Below are 8,326 nucleotides of genomic sequence, written 5' to 3'. Positions count from 1 at the left end.
TGCAACTGGGCCATTTAGGTCAAAACAATTTTAAGTTTCAAATAAAGCTCTGTGTGCCACTCCAGCTTATGATTATTTGTATAAACCTTTATCGCGCCTACGTTCCGAAAGGGCATAATTCACAGCTCGGTTTTGCCGGTGCCCCCTAACCCTAAGCCCTCTCCTGTTCAATCTCAAAGCAGATAAAGAGGCAAAAACTACCAAAAACCTAGAGAAGTATTGTAACCCGAAAATAGAAAAAGGAGAAATAAAGTGAGATCAGCTTAAAAATTCACGTGTGTCTAGATCCGGTTGCCATGCACTTGCCCGGTTACTAGGGAACGTGAAGGTGGGAAATGGAATCACCGTGAGCCAAACTGTTTGATTTAGATATAAAGAAGAAGAAGAGAATCAGGCTGGAAGTTGTCACACCTGTGGCTCTATATGATAGTATTTAATATTTAAGGCCGCATGCGGGTTCCTCAAAGCTAAAGGAAGTCACACCGCTGCATCACCCCCTCCTTTTGCAGGAGGTTGTCTGTAATTCACTCAGAGCTCTTTGTGGAGGAGAGCAATTAGATTTTCCCCTTCAGGGGTTAAAAGAGTAGGACAATAAAGAGGAGCAATTATTGATCGGAGCAATTTATTCGCGCTGAATGGGAGGCGGGAGGAAAACACAAAGAACAGAGAGGGAGACTTTTAGTCTGTGGAGATTCATTAAGTTCGCAAAGTTGCATTATCAGATTTTCGACTTTTCACATCGTCAGTGCTCAAAATGTCTCTGCGTTTCTCTTGTTTATTTTCTCGGCTCCGCCAGGTGCAACACGTTTTCCGAAAAAATCTAATCTGGCTACAAGGCCAGTAAGAGATTTAATTTATTGCTCAGATCCCAGAGCAAATCATATGCCCGGCCAATATCGGGGCCTGGGCCGCCCCGTAGAGTGGCTGCAGGCTCCGGGGCTTGGATTTGCTTTGTTGTTTGAGTGATTACACGATGATTACCACCCGTGTGCTGCTGTGTTGAATATGCGCTGCAGCACAAGGGCACTTTGGGGGATTTATGCTGTTCGTCATTATCAAAATTTTAATAGCTGTGCTGATAAAGTTTATCGAAATGAAGCCCTATTCCAATAGATTATCCCCCCCCCCCGCAAAGCCACGTTGTGATAACAGACCAAAGCTAATTAGAGATTTGGAAAGTGAGATAAGGGTGTTTGGGTTCAGGGTGTTGTTTTTCTTTATTGTATACTAACAGGCAGCGTAACGCCAGTCGGGCCAAAAAAGGCCTTCACTCCAGGGGACGTATCACACCGACAGTGAACGATAGGCTTTGGTTTGGATGAAAGAAGGGAAAAAAAAGCAGCGCCATACAATCAGAAATGGGGCCCATCTGTCAGAGTGCTCTGGCTGAAGTCAGCCCTCGTCTCTCTCTTTTTTGATTATTTCCTTATCTCTGCCTCTCTGGCCGCTGCTGAGTAACACTGACCCGACGGATTGCTTCTCGAAATATATTTCCTTGAGTGACTCCTGCGTTGCCGTCCATTCCTGAGACGAGCGGAGTTATTTGTTTGGGGGTTTGAATGAGATGAGAAGTGCAGAACAACGTGATTTATTGTTGTGGTCAAATTTTGGCAAAATGTCAAGTGCCATGTCTCCAATCAAATCACGCTCCCAAAACCCCCGACTCCCAAAAGCCAAATTGAAATTAAAGGTAGTTATTTTTCCTCTTCTTTTGTTCTCCTGATTGCCCGCCGTCCCTGGCGCAGTTTTAGACGGAAAAATGAAAAAATGACAAATACACTTTTCAAAATGGATACAAATCATCTAGTCATATATACAGTACACCGATCACTCTTATTCTAGCAGCTGTGAGGTTGGTGTGAAGGCATCGGAGTGCCAGGCCTATTTAACTGCGAGAAGGAACATCTGCAGTCTGTTTGTGTGTTTGTGCCTGTGCACGGGAGCATGACTTAACAGAACTGTATCGCACGGGAGTTGCATTAACCATCGCTGAATGGAAATGCACCCGCACCTGTGTACATCCACTTGTAACCCTTTCAACTGCATTATCTCCATGTATTGTTGGCAATTTAGCGGGACACACACACACACACACAGACAGGCACACGCAAACACACACACACACACACACACACACACACACACACACACACACACACACACACACACACACACACACACACACACACACACACCATGCTAATAATCCCTGGCTTCTTTAATGACAAGGCCTGGGAGAAATATTAACTTAGTAAGGTCATAGCAGACAAGATCCCATCTGTCTCACCGTGGCTTCAGTAGATCCCAAGCTCCCAAGCTCCCCAGGGGGGGATCATCAATCTGATTTAGGGAGACTTTCGCCGATGCCGTATATCCTAAGCCGAACAACACCCCCCTGCTATCAACCGTCGCAGGTAAATTTGTGCAGTTACGGCGAGCGGCGTTAAACTGTCTCGTGTGCGACGTCGCGCAGACCTTGGGAGTGCATCACATCGCATTACATCATCGCTGCCATCATCCGCCCCGCACCACTCTGCAGCACTCCTGGGTATTGCGTTTGGAGGAAACCTCGAGTCTGCGTAGTGAGATGGTGAGTGCGCTGCTAATGGGTCCGAAGGCAATACTAAGTAAGCGGTAATAGTGCGTTTGTGCTGCAGCGTCGTACGTAAGTGCAGACCTTTCACCAGCCGTCGCAATTGTTTGGCGTAATTCCCCAGTACGGCCATGACATTTTTTCCCTTTGTGCGGAAAACGCCCCGGCCTTTGACCTCGCGCCGCCTTTGCGGAGCAAGCTCCAATTGAAATGCTATCGCTTCTCTTCCGCCGCGTTCGCCTCCGTCGCCCTCCACCTCCGCTCCGTGTGCGATGGACATTCCAGACCCTTAGATACGCGCCTGCCTCGTACATGTTGTTGTTGTTGTTGCCGAGGCGGACGTGGAAGAATGTGATATGGATAGTCGAGCCCCGCCCGGCCTCCCGAGCCGCAACAGCAGGGGGGGAAAATTAGGCTGCGATCCATTAGACGCCCCATGAAACACAGTGCGCTCCCCTACACGTTTTAACTAGTGCAGAGGGCCAAACACAACCCGGGTGCTCCCAGTAGGAAGAGATGAGCTTGAAAAGGAGGAGCGTCGCAGCTCCCTGCGGGGCACGAGATGTTTGGGGGAATGAAGAACGGATGAAATGCCTCTCTTGCGGATTTCGCCCGTCTTCTATTCATGCTGTTTCTCCCACCCCTCCGATCTCAGCAGCTGTTTTATTTATCAGGCGTGCCCACCTATGAAGCCTCCTCTTAAGCAGCTCCTGCTTGAGCAAATGTCAAGGTTGCCTGCCAATGTAAATGTTCCCTATCGTACACAGAGAGGAGGCTCTGTGAGGGAACAGGTTGTCTTCACCATTCGGGGCCTGAAGGGATCTTTTGAAAGCTGTTTTTCTTTTTCACTCCCAAGTAATGTGACAAAAGTCCCTCTGACGGATGAATGCTTTTGCCCATCCTCTGGTTTTTCCTTCTGCAATTTGTAGTGGATTTGTATTTCTCCCCCTTCTCCGGGCAGTGTGCTGGGTGTACGCACCGCTGAGAGGCAGCGGGACACCCCGGCTTGTATCCCCGGCATTGGGCGCCCGAGGACCTTGGCCATGTGCCAGGGAGCGGGCGGCCGGATAGGCTTAGCCTCGCTGTACCCTTTACGGCCAGGCTTCCTCCAAATCCAAAACGTGGAGCCCGGAACCAGTGGTTTGGGAGAGTTCCGTCCTTCCAGCAGGACACTCCGCACCCTGAGTCACATCACACTTTTACACTCCAAATGACCCCGGGGTGTGATGGAGTGTCTTGTTCTCCCCGGCAAGGTGAGGGTCATTAAGCAATCTTTTAATAACAGAAGGATTGCATTGCGTCAGTGGGGCGCGGGGGAGGAACCTCCGTGCGACGGGAATTGGTTTTACCCTGCTTATGCAGAGTACATTGATCGGGTTATAAATGGTACGCCCCATGCTTTAGGTAGTATTTTTCACAGAACACCGGAGCCGTCCCGGGAAACGCTGCCGATAAAGCCAAAGTAAAAACGGCATAATTGGGAATATGATTTTTGGCTGATAGGAGGGGCAGTGGCAAAGTGACATGCCGTTAAACTGCGGTTTGATTTTCCTCATCCGTCTGCTGATTAGCATGATAACTCACACACTTTTCTATTCCTGCGACGCTCTGGCAGCTCCTTCCAGAGCGTGACTATACAGCCTTATCACATTTACATGCCGGGATTTTAATGTCTTAATCCCTCTGCATATTGCAGGAGATTATCTTTCTAAAATTAACTAGCCCCTTGAGACGGCAGAGATAGCAGCTGCTTTTTTGCCACTTGCCACGAATTTTCGACAAACAAAAGTGGTAATGCTAAGGGGAGAGTGTGCGCACATTAGTCTTTTTTAGGGCTCAGAGATGATCAAACTATTATGCGGCTTTTGCCGCTGCTTGATGGCATTCATGTAAAGGAAACCATTGAATACCAGTTTGGGGATTCTTCAGGAGAAAATCCTTTATTTTTTTTGTCACGGCTGGTTGGCAGCACAACATCGCGCATGTTACTGTACTGTGCAATGCAACGTGGGGGAATTCTAAATGCTTGCCGTGCCCACTTCAACTGGAGCATGTCTGCTATTCATGAAAGGTAGTCAATCAAAATGACTCTGAGGTAAACTTTGGCAGACGTGTGCTGCAAGGGGGTGGTGGGGGGACACGCCCCATTCTGCATCTGCTCCGGAACAGACAGTAAATGAACCACGGTAAGCTTTGTTTGGTTAACAAGACCGACGTTGCCAGTCACAGCGATTAGAATTCCAGTCTCATCAACTCAACTATATAAACATCATTGTATCGCAGAGCAGCAGCCATTCAAATGGCTCTTCTTTTTTTTCATGTCATCGTACAACCAGGACAAATCTTCCATGTAGAGCCGCGATCGGTCTCGGGTCGGTTTCTCTACCCGTTATTGTCCGCACACACACACGCCATTCCGGTTTCCGCCGTACTACATTACGTGCACAGTGGCAAGCGCCCCCAGTGGCGCAGAGCCGTCTACGGGGACCCTCGTTGCTTTCTGGATGGGGTGATTTCTCGGTTCGGGCGGCGGGGCTGCAAGCGAGCGACTGAAACACACAGAGCAACATTTTGAGAAAAAGACTTGGAGTGATTTAAATGATCACCACTCTTCAAGTGGAGATCATTTAAATCGCTCCATACCTGTATCAATATTTCACGCTTTTATGAAACTGTGCTTTACGGTAAAGGCGCTGTTTTGGTGTTGAATTGCATTTTCCATCAATTCCATGGCAATGTAAGCCTGTTTTATAGAGTGCATCCATTATCTGTAATCTGATAAAGATTTCACAGTGCTCTATGTAAGTTCTGCTTTTTTGCCTCCTTTGTGTACAGAGCACAGCTGAGCGTCAGACAAGTGAGTTATGTTGAAAGTGACAGCAGATATTTATCACTGCCGCTGTGCTCATAGCTCAGCTCAGACTTATTCCTTTATTTTTTTCCCCCCCAACCTACCGGCCTAAGCACAAAAGTGAAGCTCTAATAAGGCAGTTTCGCTGTCCATCATAAACACACACGCTCACGAACATACAGTACGCATGCATTCCTCTGAGCAAGACACCCTCCACAAAAACATATACCGACTAATTAATACAAAACAACCACGTTGTTCTCTCCTATACACCTGTCTGCAAGGGACCACGAGGTGAAAGTCAAGTATTTACTCAACTCAGAAGTGGTCATAACATTTACATTTAAGTTGTATAAAGTATTCAGACGCGGAATACTGTATATGCTTATCCCTTCCTTTCACCTTAATACAATTTGTTAAAACAAGGTTCTACGGGCCGGCACCTCCTCAATGTCTGTAAATGTAATTTTTCCAAGTACATATTTTCTACGTATACTGAAATTAACACTAGAATATTTGACTTTGTGTGCAGCGCAGGAAATTAATAACCCAGACGAAAAAGGTCTATTTGCTTGTGGAAACTGCACAGGAGTGATATGCAATATGCCTATACAGCATCAAACTAATGACTGCCAAGATTGTGTTAATGGTTTTCTGTTTGCTTTCAGTGCACTTTCCAAGTCTTTGTCTCACATTGCCAACGTCCACGCACACACACACGCACACGCACACACACACGCACACACACACACACACACACACACACACACACACACACACACACACACATACACACACACACTCAGACTGAGAGAGTGTTTGGGGCGACACCGTTGATTTGTTCGCTCTGATCTCTTCTTTGCGTGCTGCTGTTCCCCCGAAAGCATCCATCAATTACGTCTGCGAGGCTCAATCTAGCAGCATATTTCCACCCTTAAGTGAGTGGAAACCTCTGTTATTTAGCCACTAATATAGCGGTTGATGGCCTCTTCAGTCTAAGAGGACGGCCCCCTGCGTTTGAGGTTTTCCTGCACTCTAGACGGCTCCGACATAAAATGGAGCCGGCTCCGGCCACGCCGGGCGCTTTCTCTCCGCTCCTCATTTCCTGCTTGTTGCATTAGCTCGTCCGCCAGGGATTCTTTTGGCACATTAAAACAGATTTGGGTTAATAATTGATGGCACGATTTATGGACCCCAGCGCCCGAGGGTCAGTCGTAAGCCTCCACTTAAAGGAAAAAAAAAAAGCATTCATCTCGTCCCTGCCTCCGCTTCGGAGTTCACCGATTTATAACTTTGCAGTTCTTGCCTCCAGGTTATTGTGTGACATTCTTTCAAAGAAAAGGAAAAAAAAAAAAAAAAGAATTAGTGCGGCGTGCGATGACTCTGGTTAATTTATCTTTTGGAGCTCCCAGCTCCTGTTTCCAGAACTAACTCGAGATAATCACGGTTAAATGATATATGCCATACGTAGCTGTAAGTGTATTTGGCTATTTAAATAAGGAAGCACTGAAATAAATGTGCTGCATCAAAACACAATGTCGGTCAATACACCCAGAGGTAATACGGATGTTAATTAATAGTCTTATTCAACGTCTCCTCATATAGAGTGTATTGTATGTGTAAGTAACAGTCGTGGTTGTAATTAGAATTCTCTAAAGAGTGGGTGTTTAGTTCTGTGACTCACGACACCGGCGGTCTCCACTCCTCTACCTCCATGAAACACAGTCACGGTCGTACGGCTCTTCCTGGATGTTCTTTTTTTTAATTAAGACTCTTCCCTGATACCAATGGGGATAAGTCATGTACACTCACCGGTGGACATCTTACACACACACACACACACACACACACACACACACACACACACACACACACACACACACACACAAACACATACAGGCGGTCCCATCACACACCACCGCACCTGCTTGGAGTGCACCCCACCACCCTCCTGGTTGCATTCCTCTCCTTTCTTCCCTCATTTGTTGCCATAACTATGACAGGAAGAGGCCACGTGACCAGTTGTAGTTGTAATTTTCCTGGACCTAGTTAACTGTTTTTCAATACATGTTGTTGTACAATGTTTATGTTTTTGTGTAAATGTTGTTTGGTTCTATGTTTAATTGACTCACCCGTGGTGAATCTCTCCCTCTTGGAGTAGTGATCAGTTGTTTATAGACCCAAACATGAAAAATAGTTCTCCAAAGTGGGGGGTTGGTGGTAGTTCTCTATAACCAAAAACTGTGCTCTTGTCATTCTACAGTTCGTCCAGAGGACAGAGTTATTGCAGCAGTTCTTGATGATTTAAGAATTAATAAAGAGTTGCATTGCAGGTTGAGAACCTGAACTCCACTTGCAGACTAAATCTGTCCTAGATGCAATGGCACAAATACTATGTGTTGTATGCCCAGCATGCTGACAGCACAGGTTAAAAAAGATAATAATAATAAAATAAACTCTTCCCAGACAAAGAGGAATTAAAAAAAAAAAATTGTATTGTTCTTCAATCAGAGCAGGAGGTTCTCTGCGATTGGACGAAATATTTGTATCATTTTGTTTTACCGTTACCGCACGTGTTGTTAAGGGAACGATATTCTTCTGTTTCTCCACCATGACGCCTCTTTGCGCGGGTGTCCTGTGTTTCCGAGCGGACGGAAAAGAAAAGAGAAACTGAGCGAAATAATCTGTAATAAATGAAAATATTCATGAGCGATTGGGCATTTTTTGACATTTCTCGGAAAATGTCATTCCTGCCACTTCCCGGGGAAATTAAGATGAAGGAAAGGGAACCATCTGCATTTCAATGGAATACAAAGTGGGGAATAAGCGTTAAGAAGAGCACCTGGATGCAATCCTCCGTTAGAGCTGCTCGGCTCTAAATT

Source organism: Zeus faber (genome assembly GCF_960531495.2).
Source record: "Zeus faber genome assembly, chromosome: 15".
Lineage (NCBI taxonomy): Eukaryota > Metazoa > Chordata > Actinopteri > Zeiformes > Zeidae > Zeus > Zeus faber.
The sequence above is the reverse complement of the archived record's forward strand: the minus strand, read 5'-3'. Positions refer to the sequence as shown.